The sequence below is a fragment of the Plectropomus leopardus genome, chromosome 6 (assembly GCF_026936395.1).
Source record: "Plectropomus leopardus strain MGB_pleo_1.0 chromosome 6, ASM2693639v1, whole genome shotgun sequence".
Taxonomy (NCBI): Eukaryota; Metazoa; Chordata; class Actinopteri; order Perciformes; family Serranidae; genus Plectropomus; species Plectropomus leopardus.
In genome coordinates this window covers 27,867,192-27,882,354 of record NC_142181.1, presented here as the reverse complement: position 1 = coordinate 27,882,354, position 15,163 = coordinate 27,867,192, and the positions used below count along the sequence as shown (strand labels likewise).

The window sequence follows — 15,163 nt, the reverse complement described above, 5'->3', positions numbered from 1 at the left end:
GAAGACTTTGAAAAGCTAAAATAGGCAAAAAGGCAGCACCAACATAAAATGAGATATACTGTCATGCATAATCAACAAATTTCAAGTGAAGTGACTCATTTTAAAGGAATGGTGTGAAAGATTCAGAGGTATTTAGTGGCATCCAGCAGTGAGGCTTGCAGATTAAAAACCAGCTGAAACATCTCCCACTTAAAATTCCTTCAGTGTTCATAGTTTAAGAGGTTTGTACTGAGTGACAAATGATCTGCAAAGGTATCTTCAGGCGACTAAAACCAGCAAAAACATTGAATAAAGTGGTTTCATAGTAAAAAATCAGTGTATCTCCAATGCGGTTTGGCTTGTGGCAGACGGACTGTGAGCTCAGTACCTGCTAATACGTGCTAATTTTTTGCTCTGATATATCAAATATATCCCCCCTAAATCTTACACACTAGATGTTTAGGGCAACATGTATGATATAACAACAAACTTTTAAAGACTTTTAAAGAAGCTAAAAAATATGAAAAGACAGCACCAACATACACTGCATAGAGCCAGAGATACTATCAGGCATAAAACACATATTTAAAGAGAAGTAACACATTTAAGATAACAAGAAAATAAAGGAATGATACAAAACTAAAGATCAGGTCAAAATGATCTTTTTCAGGGCTTTCTGTGACTCCTCAAAAAAGTCTTGTTAAACTATCACATCGACTTTCTGATAATCAAATAAAAGCTTTAGCAGTCAGGATCACTAGTGGTCCTGCTGACCTACAGAGTTACTGCAAGCCTCACAGTCGCTGATGACAAGCAGAGGAAACAGACCGTTGGCACCTTTCCATTAATGCTAATAAGAGTCGGGTGCCATTTATCACCTCAGTGAGACATGCTGTCTGACACACCGGTGCCAAGTACACAGTTCAGTTCAGTTTGACATTAAGAAAGAAAATACATAATTATGTTATGTTATGTTACTAAAGAACAAACATATTTGACCCTGAATTATCCTGAATTATCACAATAGTGATGTCAAATTAAATGTACTCTTTAAATACATTTGAAGACAGCTGTCCTTCAGTTAATTGTAATAAAAGCAGAACTCAAACTTAATACGATTAAGCAGTTAGCTGATCATCAGAAAAACACAAAAGATTATTTGTTTAGGGTGTTTTTTTTGTTTGTTTTTTTACATGGATGCCAAAAATTTACTTTAATATGATTACAAATGTGAATATGTTCTGCTTTCCACAGTCCTTTGCGAAATCAAATTTGAAGATGTCATTTTACACTTTTTCCTGATGTTATGTGGATTGAACAATTAATTGATTCATTGAAAAAATAACTACTATATAAAAAAGCTACTTGTAGTCTTAAACTGGAAAAAAAATCTAATTTAAATATCTGAAATCTCGTGAGCAGGGGATTCTGCTGCAAAATACACAATTATTTCCATCCCTTACTATCAAAAGTCAGTCACTCTACAGCTACAATGTTAGGATCAAATCACAATGTTGTAAAATGACATTGACATGAAGCCGAGACTTTAAATCTAACATGAAAACATTCTCACCAGATCCGGTGCTTCTTTAAAAATCCATTTAATTTCCAGCTGCTCCTTATTCTCAAAAACACACCTGTGATGAAGGTATCACTAATATTAATAAAGGCGAAAATAACACCTTACATCCAAAAAAAAATAGACCTAAACGGCACCCATGGGTAACAAACTGCTCTCCCATCACACATCTGAGGTCTCAGTTCCACTCCCTGTCTGTGCCTGTCACACTACAGCTGAAACATGAACCGCAGCCATTCATCACACAATACTGTGTAATTACAGCGACCGTAACCTTGCAATGAAGATACTGCTATCACCCGTTTCCCCACAAACATAGTTGATCCAGGACTCACTGCGCTGCTTCACCTCTGTGTCATGGAGAAATCAATGAAAAGTGACTTTGGGCTTTAGACTGACCAACAACTGAGTAAATATTAACAGTTCCCTGTGTCCTTGGATGACAAAAAAAAAAAGTTTACCCCCTAAACCTGCAGTTGAGTCAACATGCTGACAGGAGCCTCTCTGCTCTGTTCCCACCTGTATCACCAGGAGCTAAATGCTTTCTGTGCAGCTAGGCTTCCCTCCCAGGTGGATAATATCAGACCTGTATTATTCAACATAGTGAGAGCTCTGCCAGGTCCTCTTGTGTCCCACAGCCACAGGTTTGACCACCGGGAGCAAGTAACATGAGCTGGGAATTCCTCTCTGTTTGGCATTCTGTAACACGATACCGAGACATTCTGTCCTCTCATCCTCTCTCTAAGGAAACCTCTTGTGGATAAAAGGCTGGGCGGGCATCGTGCCAAAGAATGAGGACTTGTGTTTGCCCTCGACAACCTGTGGCTTTAAAACTGTGTGCAGTATAAAATTACAGTTTCACAAAGAGATGAAACCCAGTTTGGCTGCGACACAATGGCACAGAATGTCAAAAGCTGTGTACGACTTAAGTATCTGTGGCAAAGGCAACTCCTTCTTTCACAGTTCGCTTTATGCAACGTTCACTATCAAGAACGCTGGTTATGCAATTCAATGCTTAGATATGACATGTTGCAAAGTGCTGCAGGAAAACATATGGCACACTTGGACAGCGTGTGGGCTTAGCAGACACAAGCACTGCCAAAAATTATGACAGCTTTAAAGGCTTGCTCACATTCCAATCTTTTAGAGAATGTTTGCAGCCAACTTCATGCAAAAAAACTTTCAAGATGTTTGATAATATGCTTTGTTTTGTCCTGAGCTGCATCTGTCTGCCACTGTAAAATCTGAAACGTTTATCTTACTTAAATTAATCTTAGAAACCGATTGCCTTTAAAAAGGAAAGAAAAAATAAAAATGCATCTAAATATATGCCTTATTGTTAAGTTTCCTTGAAATTTAGCTGCATTTACTTAATTTTGCAACGTTGCTTCAACTTAAAAATGACAAGTAAATTACCTTGTTCTTTCTTGGTGTTAGCAACTCCAGTAAAGCAAGTTAGTCTGACTGAACATGATCATCACAAAGATGATTTTGCCAATGATGAAGTTGGGAGATCTGCGAGTCCTGTTTTTGTAAACATGTGTACGAATATACAAATATGACTGACTAGTTTGCAACCAGCAGAATACAGATATATAGCACAGTAAACTACTAAAGCTTCTAAAACTCAGAAAGATTGATTTAATTGTGACGTTGCAACGACTTCACAATCGTAGTAATATAACTAAATTTTTAGTTAACTTAATGATTAGATATAAATTAAACATAAGTTATGACTCATGGTTACATTTACTAGCATTTTTCAAGGCAATCAGTTTCTTAGATTTTTTCAAGTAAAATCAACTTGTCAGATTTTGGGTTAGGCTTGGTGTTAGGGTTAGGGTTAAAAAGTTTTTGTTTTGGAAAACAGAAAAAAAACCTCAACAAGCCATCATCATCATTGGAGCACAGGCCTTAATATGTCTACTCCAAATCCTTCAATCAACGATCGCTATAGTTTACTTCCGATAATAAATTATTGCGTACTTACGGGATATTTTCATCATAAAGCCAGAGTGCTTTATATATCCGTCAAGACTAAAAAGTGTCTCTCAACATGTCAGAGCATCTTCATTCCCACGCTGAGCCACATTCCTGCTCTCTCTCTGAACACAGCTTGCAGTTTGAGCTCAGATCCACAGCTCCTTCTGTCCCTTTTCTTTTTCCATCTACCCCCAACCTCCATGTGCCTGTCCCAACACTAAATCTCTCCTTCAACCCACCCCTTTCTGTGGCAGGCATCCTAACGTTCACCCCCCTCTCCCTCCCCCTTCAGCTCCTTGTGCCCGACCCTCCTACCCAGCTCTGCCCACGACAACTCTTTCATACCCAACTCAGCACATTTTTGGCAGAGATCTCTGCTTCAGCCCAAACAGCGAGCATTTCCTCTCAATTCTGTGACTGTTTCTGTAATTCAACACCCTCTTTATAAATGGGAAGATTTTACTACCATTTCCTGTTATATCTGTCTTTGTTTCCAGTCATTCTGGCCCAATCGAATGATGTCAGCTTTTACAGTCTTTCAAAATGTCATCCAAGAAGTGTTAGCACTAATGTGGGAAATTTTCATTTAAACAAACAAAAGGGAAGCGTGGTTTTGGGGAGTGCAGATGTTGTTCCAGCAGGTCAATAAAATGGAAAAATGTAGGCAGCAGAACTGAGGGGAAAACCATGACATAAACTGTCAGCAATCAGCAGCAGTGAATCATGCTGAGGCACTCCGGCTCACAAGACTCGGCGCTAACATCATCAGGGTGATATTTTCGTCTGTTTCACCTCCGTCTCAGCCGCTTTGTCTGAGGTAAAATCAATGAATGAGAGGGAGTGTGCGATCTGTGCCATCTGAGACAGTGACAGGGCTGCTGTGTCACTGACACAAAACAAAGAAACCTTATTTTAAGTATACCTGAAAAGATTTCCTTGAATACAATGAACAAAAGACACATGAATGCAAACAGATAATGACTACTAAAAATATATAGTGATATTCTTAAGTGATTTAATTCGTATTTCAAATAAATCTCAGACTCCTCAATTTTAGGCAGCAAGTTTCACCATCTATCCATCTATCCAGGTAAAATATAAGAAGATATGAAAAACAATTACATAATATTAAACAACAACAACAACTATGAAAGGGGACCAGGGAAGCAAGAAATTACTTGATAGGGTGATAAAATGTAACCACCCTCAGTGTTATGTGCTATGTTTCTATTTATTGTGCTTTCAAGGATATGTGCTATTTGTTTAATTGTATGTCTGATTTCTGTGTAAACCTCCTGAGCGGAGTTGTCTGAGGCCGCAAAATGAATGTCAGTGTAACATGACAATAAAGTTGTATCGTACCGATTAGGACCGTATCGTATTGGACTGCATTGTTGCACATTGTATCATATCCTCTTTTATCTTGTCATATTGTATCGTATCATATTGTATGGCATCGCATTGCTTCGTATCATATTGTAGTCAGCACTAGAAATACTAGTCAGATAAACTTAATATTGAAATTATTTTTTTGAAATAAAAAGGCATTTACAAAGATTCATTTTCATGGAAAATTTGTTTTTAGTAAATGATCATTGTTAAATTTTATTTAGTGAGTTGTTGTCATGCTTTGTCGGATACTGTACAACGTGCCACAGATTTTATATACTATTTTGTAATCTAAAAAATGGCTCATATAATACTATATTTGTAATACTTTTTGGGGAACAATGTCTAACCTTAAAGATAAAATTGTGCTCATGTGACTGATTTCTGTGTAATTTCTTTTTTTTTACTTCTACTTTTACTTTGACTTTTTTAAACTTCTATTTAAACATTGGGGACATTAAGAACATCCCTAAAGAAGACATATGCTCATAAAAGAGGATGTAATGAGTGGGTTTGCCAAGATGAAAACATTAGAGTGAGTTGATCATTTTTATATTCCTACAGTGTCTGCTTCCTGTAGTTGCCAAGATATATACACAGTAGTGATTGGAATTGGTTTAAGACCCATTTTCATCTGAAAACCTGCTTTTATGTCACTTTTATATGATATTATAAAAGGTGGAATCACACACTCTATGGTGTATAAGGAAAACCTATTAGTTTTAATGTGTGGATAAAATGAGCAGCACTTCAAATTACTGGGATTTACTGTGGTGCTGTGATTACGTAAGGACATCACATCCATCCAAAATTTCCTATAGCTTGAGTAGAATTCCATATGTATCCTGCTTCCACTGTGCCTGTCTCGTTGTGACGTTTCTGCCATTTCCTCTTGTAAAACACAACTCTTTTGCACCGCTGGGGCCTGGACTGGGGGCCAGACTGCAAGCACAGACAGATTGACGCAGGCAGTCCACTTTAGTCACCTTAACAAACCATTTAACAATAAATACACTCAGCGCATATCCAAGCTTTAAAAGCACTCTAAAACAAACTGCTTAAATTTATAAGTACTGACAGTGGAGACCCTTACAAAATGCCCATTCCTCCCCCACACTGCACTGCTGCTGTGGAGACGTCACAATGAATCAGCCAGATGAGCCAGCTGAATACATCAGTCAAAAAACACACAGACTATAACTGAGATTGTTGAGATTGTATCAAAAACACCTGGAGAAAGTAAGCCAGCAATATGGAAAAAAAAAAAAAATTCCACTAGCGGGTTGGCTGGCGGAGAGGTGTCGTCACGCTGGGAGGCACGTAGGAGGGGCCTCTCTTCTCCTTTATGATGTTAATTGCACACAGACACCCACTCACAGTGAGCAGTCAGCCTTACTGTAAAAGTAAGACGAGACAGACAGCCAGGGGAAAGCACACTGCCCCCTCTTCTAGTCTGCCCCAAAACCACATCATCTGATGTCTCATGCCTAAAATAGCCTCAAATTTCCATCTGTCTCACAGTTTGTAATTGTGCATGGGGGAACAAACAGGAAGAACAAATAATGATAGCAAAAAGACACAATGACCAAAAAGCAACGTGACTGTTAATCAAAGATGCACAGGAGATCTAGGGCCAGATTCATAAATGATGTGTACGCACAAAACCATGCCTGCGCCTTTTCTCAAACATAAACTGGTATTAATATGCAGGGAAAATGTGCACACCTGAGATAGCCACATGAGATAGCTGCAGGTAATATGATAAAAACAAGATTAAATATAAGTTGAGAAATGGAAAACAATGTTTTATAATTGCCAAGATAACTTTTTTTTTTACTTTTATTGCCTTTAATTGACAGGACAATGTGAGCGTAGCAAAGGGCCGCGGGGACACAGCCTCTTCACATGGGGTGCTGCTCTATCCACTGATCCACCAGGCGCCCCAGAGATTTTTTAAAATCATTTTTGCATGCTGCAATGCCTTCTGTAAAATATCAACCAAATGTGCATTCACAAAGTTAATCTTACATTATCTTTGAGTGATACATTTATTACATTATTTTATTTTACATTCATCTCCCTGTTAGTGATTGTTTAGTTTTATCATGTGGAGCATTTTGTAAAGTTAGTTTCCACATGAGCGCTCTAAAAGAAGCATTGATCTTACTGACATTTAATAACAATGGTGATCGATATTTCAACACGACAATGATATGCAGAAATTTGATGAATTAGTGGTACGGACGCTACAATTATCTTCAGTCATGCATGATGGCGGCTGCTCTGGCACCATTGGAAAACCTTGAAGATACAACAAAGTCTGTGAAATTGTACTTTTCAATTTCAATTGTATTTCTTACCGATGTTGATAATGTTGGTTGTGGAAATGAGGCCCGTGCCCATGCACCGAGCGCCACAGTGATTAAAATGTATAAAACAGAACCAGGCATACACACGGTTTTATACATCAGATGAAAAGAATGCAAATGAACATTTCTGTCTCTGTGCATACACAGAGTTTTAGTCATGAATCCACAGAGTTTTATGCACCTGGTCCCTGTTTTCTATTTGTGAAAGTTAAGGTCCTCTGAGGAGAATGTTGGCAATGGACATCGTGGATTAATATCTCAGTGCCCCGTGTAATTCACCTAATGTCGTGGGAATAAAGCCTGCCTATTTTCAAGAGCAGGTTTTAATTAACAAAGCTCTACATGTCCCTCAGACTCCAACATCCTCAGCACAATATGCCACAGTCATAAGCCTCACAGGAGGTGCCACTCGTTTATATCACAACAAGTCTTCAGTTCTCATCATCCATGGCAAGGTGTTGAAACAAAGGACAATGGACAAATCAGAGATGTAATCTGTCTACAAAGGTGAGAAGACAACACAGTGCCTTTGTGGATGTGACTTTGTGTAATGTGATTGGCACATGAGCTGACTGGCTCTGCAGGGCAGGACGAGTAATTATAGAGCGCCGGTGTTGAATCACCCACGGACTTCCAGCCCCCTCGTTTGATCCTGTGGGGCACACAGGGGACCTGTTATCCTGCCGTCAACATGGGATGCAGATTTAAAATGATCAGCTCTAGGGCTGAGTTGCTAAGACACCACAGTGAAATTTCCTCAAATACAAATGAGCTAGCAAATCCTGGGCCTGCTTTTGCCCTGTGGTCTACAGTGACCTGTGGAGAGAGCCTTTCAGTGGACCACAGGTCTCCAGTAACAAGTGGGTACACAAAGAAGACATCAATGCCTCCTGGAGGACGGGGACTTGAGGACAAACACAGTGCCAGCCAAGGAAACGCCAGTGCCAAGAGGGCATTAGCATTCTGAACCTGCGTAGGTCAAGATTTCATTTAAGAGCCTTTTCATACAATACATAGCAGACTTTTAAATAAAGAACATTTCTACATTTCTTCCTCAGTTATTTGTCCTCTCTGTTAACCCCATCAAAACCTGATTCAACATCAGTTTTCTTATTCAGGGTTCAGAGTCTTTTTACAAGCTATTACACTCTTTAATATGTTTTTTTTCCATTAAAAATCATGGAAAAAGGCATTATACAAATGTCCCACAAATTGTAAGAAATTGCTAAAAGATGATGAAGAAAATTACCTGAAAAATTGTTTTTAAAAAAGGGCAAAATTATTAGAAAATGATCCAAAACTAGGTGAAAATGTCCACAAAACTATATTTAGATTTTTTTTTTTATTTATCTTATTTTTGTTTTTTAGCTTAATTTCAGGTAATGGAAATTTGCTTGTAACTTTTTACCAATTTCTTGATTTCTTGCCAGTTTCTGGGCCATGTGTTGTTAGGTTGCTCTTTGCCTTTTCCACATATCTTTGAAAAAAATCTAACCAATTTGTTAATTTTTCAAGTTTTTAGTGTTAACACTCTGGTTTTAGAGTCTTTTTAATGACTTCACTGGTGGAAGACTGTCCATCTTTCCCTTCACAGCAGACACATACACACACACACACACACCAAGAACTTATTGATTCTGAGAGTAAATAAGATGACAATGTGAGCGAGGGAGCTGCTGTTGTTGACCATTGCCAAAGCCTGCTGGGTCAAAAGTCATCAGAGCTGTGTTTTTCTCTTGAGGTCCTGTATTGAATTTAAACAAGAGCAGCACAGCTGTGGTAACACTCTCCCTCACCTCTGAAGGACACCCAGAGAGAGCTTCCTTTCATCTTCGGGGGCAACAACCCATCAACCCATCAACTCTCTCTCTCTTTCTCTTTTTGTGTCTCTCTCAAGTCTGGAAATACCAGTCACAGCAGCGTTTATATGTGACCAATGAAAATACAATGTGCAGACACAACATTTAAGGGTCATTCTTCAACTTGGGTCCATTTTGGTCTGGAAATTTGTAGAAAAAAGATTTAGAGAAATGTATTGATAAAATGTTTGTAGTAATGTAAAACTGGCATTGTCATTTCCATGACCAAATGTCTTTTCTACTACATCTAACAATTATAATGACTGCTGTGAAAGTCACATTTAAACAAAAATAAAATCTCATGATATGTTATATTGCTAATGTCTGTTTCATTGGCAACAAATATACATAAAATGCACAATATAAAATGTTTTTCTTATTATTTGTACATTCAAATGACATATGAGCAGTTTAGAAATGACAACAAATAAAAGAAATGCTTGAATTAACAAATAAATTATCTTGACTTTTAAAAAAAAAAATTATGTCAGTTCCCTCCATGAAGCTAAGTGAAGGAGAGTCATATGGTCTCCTGTCATATGACTATTACTTTGATGAAAAACATGAAAAAATATATAAAATACTAATTAAACACAGCTGCATTTTATTTAATGAGTTATCATATGTCGTTAATTTTATATCAGTATTAAACTGAAAATCAAGCAGGGCTGAATGTCTAAAATTGTGCACAGGGACAAAGGAAACAAAGCAAAAACCACACATAAAAGGGCACTTTTTATATGATAAAATTAATGGCTCATCTATCACTTAATTTTTATGTTTCTGATGTCAAGTAAGTGAACAAAACTCCTCGCTGTTCTGCATTAAAAGTACGGTTGTGGAACAGGGGGCAGAGTTGTCTCGCCTTTAAGATGGCAGTCATGGTAGTAACAGTGCTGAATTAAGGTCTGTGTAAGAAGGAAAGCCAGCAGGATGGGACCATGGGCTCGATGGGTGTGACGTTTTGACATTGCGGGAGATTTAAAAAGCAGCAGCTACGTAACTCCAACATGTCCGCAAATTGGGAAAACAATGAGGTGAGGGGCCTTTTTACCCTCTGAGCAAAGGATGAGATCAGCCGCCATATAACAAGGACAGTAAATGCCATGTTAACTCATTGTTATCATACATTATTTGTCACACTAAAGGCAGACGCTGTCATGTTAAACAACACACCTGTCACAGCTCTTTTGATTCCAAGATGCAGGCATGCTATCTAAAATCACACACTGAAGCAGCACGATGCTGCCGTTTGGTTCTGTGTAAAAACGTAGAGGCAGCATAAAGAAGGGACTTGGTAATGGCCCTATAGTGCGATATCTGTGTAAAATAGGCTAAAAATAAAAATTAGGACTTGTATCTTTGTTTTTTGACAGGGAGACAAAAACCATAATAGTTGAAGGATCACCCTTAAATACTGAGATGGTTGTTTCCCTTATTCCATTATTGTAGTTTTGGTTATCAAAGCTGATTCGCTTCTTTCACACGGTCCTGCCTGAGAACACACAATCAAGAGGATCACTGTCTAAAGGAAGGTTATACGTTTGAACCATAAAGGGGTCAGCATGACATTATAAACATTCTTAACTATGGAAAATCACTTCAAACTGTTTGTAAAAGCAGACATGGTTCAAAGTCACCAGACAACATCCTGGGAGAGAGATGGGAGGGATTATCACAGAGTCACTGCCTCATGTTGCCACAAATAGCCTTTCAGTAAAGCAGTTACAAATGATCTCAAACTGCGAAATGATAGCCGACTGGATCTGCTCGGGTCTCACAACAAGAAGACAAATAATGGGCTGTGATGTTAGGCTGCGTGACCTCTGAACATGCCAAAGCTTCAAAGTTCAAACTGTTAGCTCTGCTGTGTTTTTATCCAACTTGTTACAACATCTCACATTCACTCAGTTTTGAGAAAATGTTCTAACAACCACATGTTGATTCCTCAGGGTCACTACGCAAACAGCAAAAACTGAGGAAGTGTCGATGTGCTACAGCTTCACAGACAGGCTTTCTCCTTCTTTCACTTCTATCACACTACAGGCCAAAAATGGACCTCTGACCCAAAACATCGAGGGTGGAGAAGAAATCTCATCATTTCCACATCTCAGAGTACCTCTGCTTTACAGCCAGCAACTCTAAACAAAGTAGAAATCAATCAGTGAAACTTTGTATGAAATACATACTGCAGCCACTTCCAAGGCACAATGCACAAGCTAAACACTTCCAGACACTGGACTGCAGCCATGTTCCCATGAATGTGTTTTGACAACCATCTTGAAAGCCTTTATGAAGGATTTTGTTTCTTTGGTGATAAAAACATCAACTTTGGCTTTTAGAGGTTTCCTTTTTCATTTTATCCAGGCATACCTTCCCAAAAGCCCAGACTACTTCTTCAACCCAGCATTGATCTTTGCAGAGTAATCATTTTGCTAAGTTGTTCAGCTGAGGTTATTCAGCCTATCCGCAGATAAATAAACAACACAGCGCTGCATGACTAATGCAGGCCCCTCAGTGATAACGCACATCAAGGGCTCGCTATCGGTGATGATACTCGACAGTTTTCTTCTCTCAGAAATGGTTATTTTAACCAAACAGCCATTCTTATCTCTATGTTGTTTTTGGTCCTCATTCTAAAATATTTTTCATTAAAGTGAGCTCCTCATAGTTAATAATAGCGCGACAAATCTTCCCAGGAAGCATATAAACAGTAAGACAGCATGATGTAAAATATCAGAAGCGGTATTGTGTCTGTTCTGCCCTCCAGTCAAATCTAAAGGTCGCAGCACACCAAGCTGCGATTGGCCATTGGTCAATATTGAGCCATTGGTGGGCATCTTATGCCCTAGCTTTGGTCGTGTTGTTGGAGCGTGCTGGTCGGCTGGTGGTGATAGTCTTTCAGATCTGTTCATGTTCAGCTTTTAGGCTGAGCCACAGGTGACATGAGGTGATGCAACAGTCTGTCTGTACCGCCACTTGTCCTTCGATGTTGGTTTGGTGTGTCCTGACCTTAAGGGTGCTGTCACATCAGGTAAACAATAGACTGTTAGTCAATGTTAAGCCACTGGTGAGCGAACAAACTTGAGCTCTATGGCAGAAACGGTTCTTAATAGTTTGTGTTGGTGTTCACTGATGTACTGTAAACATCATTTGTTCTTTAATCATTAAGTTGTGTTTTTATTGTGCTAACTGGCTAACTAGTGTCTTGACTCCATTCTGTCACACTTCCAGTTTCTGTTTTTTAATGACAAATACAGACTACTGCCACCTACTGGTGGTATGAGTGCAACTCATAGGCCGAGACAGAGGTGACATCACAGTAGGCCTTCATCACCACTAATTCTTTGATGTCAATTTGGTGTATCTGGGCCTCAAGGCTTGGAAACAGATATCAGAATGGGAAAATTCAACTCTAGGGCTGCTTGGCTTTCCTCCAGCTCCATTTCTGTCCACTTCCATCTTTACATCTCTACCTCCTTTTCTTTCCTCCTGCTTTCTTTCTGCTTTGCTGTGCTCTTCCGTCCCTCTCAGCAAGACGCTGATCTGAGCTTTTTCAGTTGTCTCTTGTCCTCGTCCCTCATGCCAGCTCCTTAACAGTTGGCTTCAACAGTGTCCCATATAGTCATGCAGTAAACTGTATCCGTCTTTAGTCCCACCAACATACAGTATACCACAAGCCCCTAAAGGTGTGTGTTTGTGATTTGAAGTCCATACATGTTGTTTTATGTACGTACAGTAGACTGCATGCCTTGCTATGTCATGCTGTTTTCCTACTCATAATATACAGTTGTGTGACTGTAATTCTTCCTTCCCTTTGACAGCCTATATAAACACTGTAATTTGGTTTTCCGACAGCACCGTACAACACAACTAAAGGGGAGTGACTATGAATTAGTGACATACGCTCAGCCTCCTGACCTGAAATCTCGACTCTAGCAAAGAATGACTGGAAAGTATTAACACATGTCCTGGCACCCACACAAATCAATGTCTCATGATGAAAGCGCTCTTGTGCTGATAAACAGTGGTGGAATAAGTTTTCAGATACTTTACTTAAGTCAAAGCACTAATACCACACTGTAACATACTCTATTACATGGAAAAGTCCTGAATTGAAAATTTTACTTAAGTAAAAGTATGTTTTAAATCTAACCTAATATCAATTAAAACAAAACATGCCATGAAGTAACAATTGTAAAAGAAACCCTCAAAATTATTAATATAGAAAACAAATCCTAAAAACACCTCAATTTTTTTAAAACAATAGAACAAACACCCCAAAATTTAAAAAAAAAACTTAAAATAAAAGAAAAAGAAACTCAAAATCATTTTCAAAGAAGAAAAAAAGACCCGGAAACTGAAAATAATTTAAAAACTTACATGTTACAAATACAAATACAAATACAAATACTTACATGTTTATCAAAATAGTTGGCAATACATTTTCTGTCAAATGATTGATTAATCAAGTAATCATTGCAGCTGTACTGCAATTGCAGCTAAATTGTTTGGTAGTATAAGTTATAACCAAACATCATATTGTATAAACTCTTATGATTTTTATGTAAAAATCTTTATCTGTAAAGTACCTAAAGCTGTCAGATAAATGTAATGAATTAAAATGTACAACATTTCCCTCTAAAAGTGGAGAAAAAGTGTAAAGTAGCATGAAAATAAAATACTAAAGTAAAGTACAAGTACCTCAAATGCATACATACTTACAGTGCTTGAGTAAATGTACTTACATTACATTCCACCACTGCAAATAGTAAAAAGATACTGTAAACTAACAAAATGTCATGTGTGACTACAGCTCTGTAAAATAGAGGATACAGATAAAAGAAGAGAAGAAAAAACATGCAAGGGGAAACTCTAAAGTCAAATCCTGCATTGCTCCACGTGGTCTACCTCCCTTTCCTTTGGACCGGATCCCAGAGGGGACTACGAGGGGCTCCCTCCCTCTCTGGGAATGGCCTCAGAGAGTCAGAGGGTAGAGAGGGGTCCAATGTCAGAACAAGGGCCCCTACCGTGAGAAAGCCCTGTCAGGACCTCCACAATAAAAGCACAGAGCCATCCCTGTGGATACTGGTCCCCAATTAACGACATCAAAGTGAACTGGCCATAAGATGGCCTCAGGAGCCTCACAGCACTCATGCAACACACTTGAGATGATGATACTGTCAACGCGTGTTGTTAGGTATAATGAGGTGTATCAGGAACACCAAACATTTTGGGAGTGATTGTTCTGCCTTATCAGGGCATTCACAGAGTCTCTCCCTCAGACACACACACAGACACACACACACACACAGAGCTCTGATAGAAAATGTGGGACCATTTGTCATGTGTGGCCATCAATGACAGGCTGTGTTCGGACTGTCACTCCCCGGCTGAAAGGCCTATAAAGTGAAGGAACAGCGGCTGAATGTCTGAGGTCTGCATGCATGCTGCCTTCAGGCCTCTGTCAGTTTTTCCAGCTAATGACATGTGATGTACATTTCTACCACAGGAGGGCGGCCGAGTGCTGAACTCTGGCATGGTTTAACATGCAGATGAGGAGAAAATGAACTTTATGATGAATACAAATATTCACTCTCAAGAATGTACAGTGCTTTAAAGCAAAATTTGAACACACATACAGTTATAGAAAGCTAATTTTCTGGGATCTTTGGTAAAAATCCATAAAAATATAAACATAAGCATACAATTTTAACCTACATGCTTTATGTATTCAAGACAGGTTTTTGCAGCTTCTTTATGACTAAGAAGTTATTCTTGGGTCAAAACATTCTGCTGGATGTTGGCCAACGTGGCTTTTTTTTTGTGTGGAAAATTTGCATTTTCTAATCTATGTAATATATGACACCTGAGAACAGGAGAAGTTTTCCATCACGGCTCTGTTAATATGTGACTATCTGTTCCTGTTACAGAGCAGCCGAGGCATTTCTCAGCTCTCCTCACAGTAAATTATTAGCCCTGCACATGTGGTAGCTGTCAGCTAC

The 15,163-nt window shown here is 38.7% G+C and overlaps 1 protein-coding gene across 4 annotated transcripts in view; it reads right to left on the bottom strand.

Moving 5' to 3' along the window:
- The window catches only part of stard13b (StAR related lipid transfer domain containing 13b), a 98,843-nt gene that overhangs the window by 14,351 nt on the left and 69,329 nt on the right, over positions 1-15,163 (bottom strand). The gene's annotated exons all lie outside the window — the stretch shown is intronic.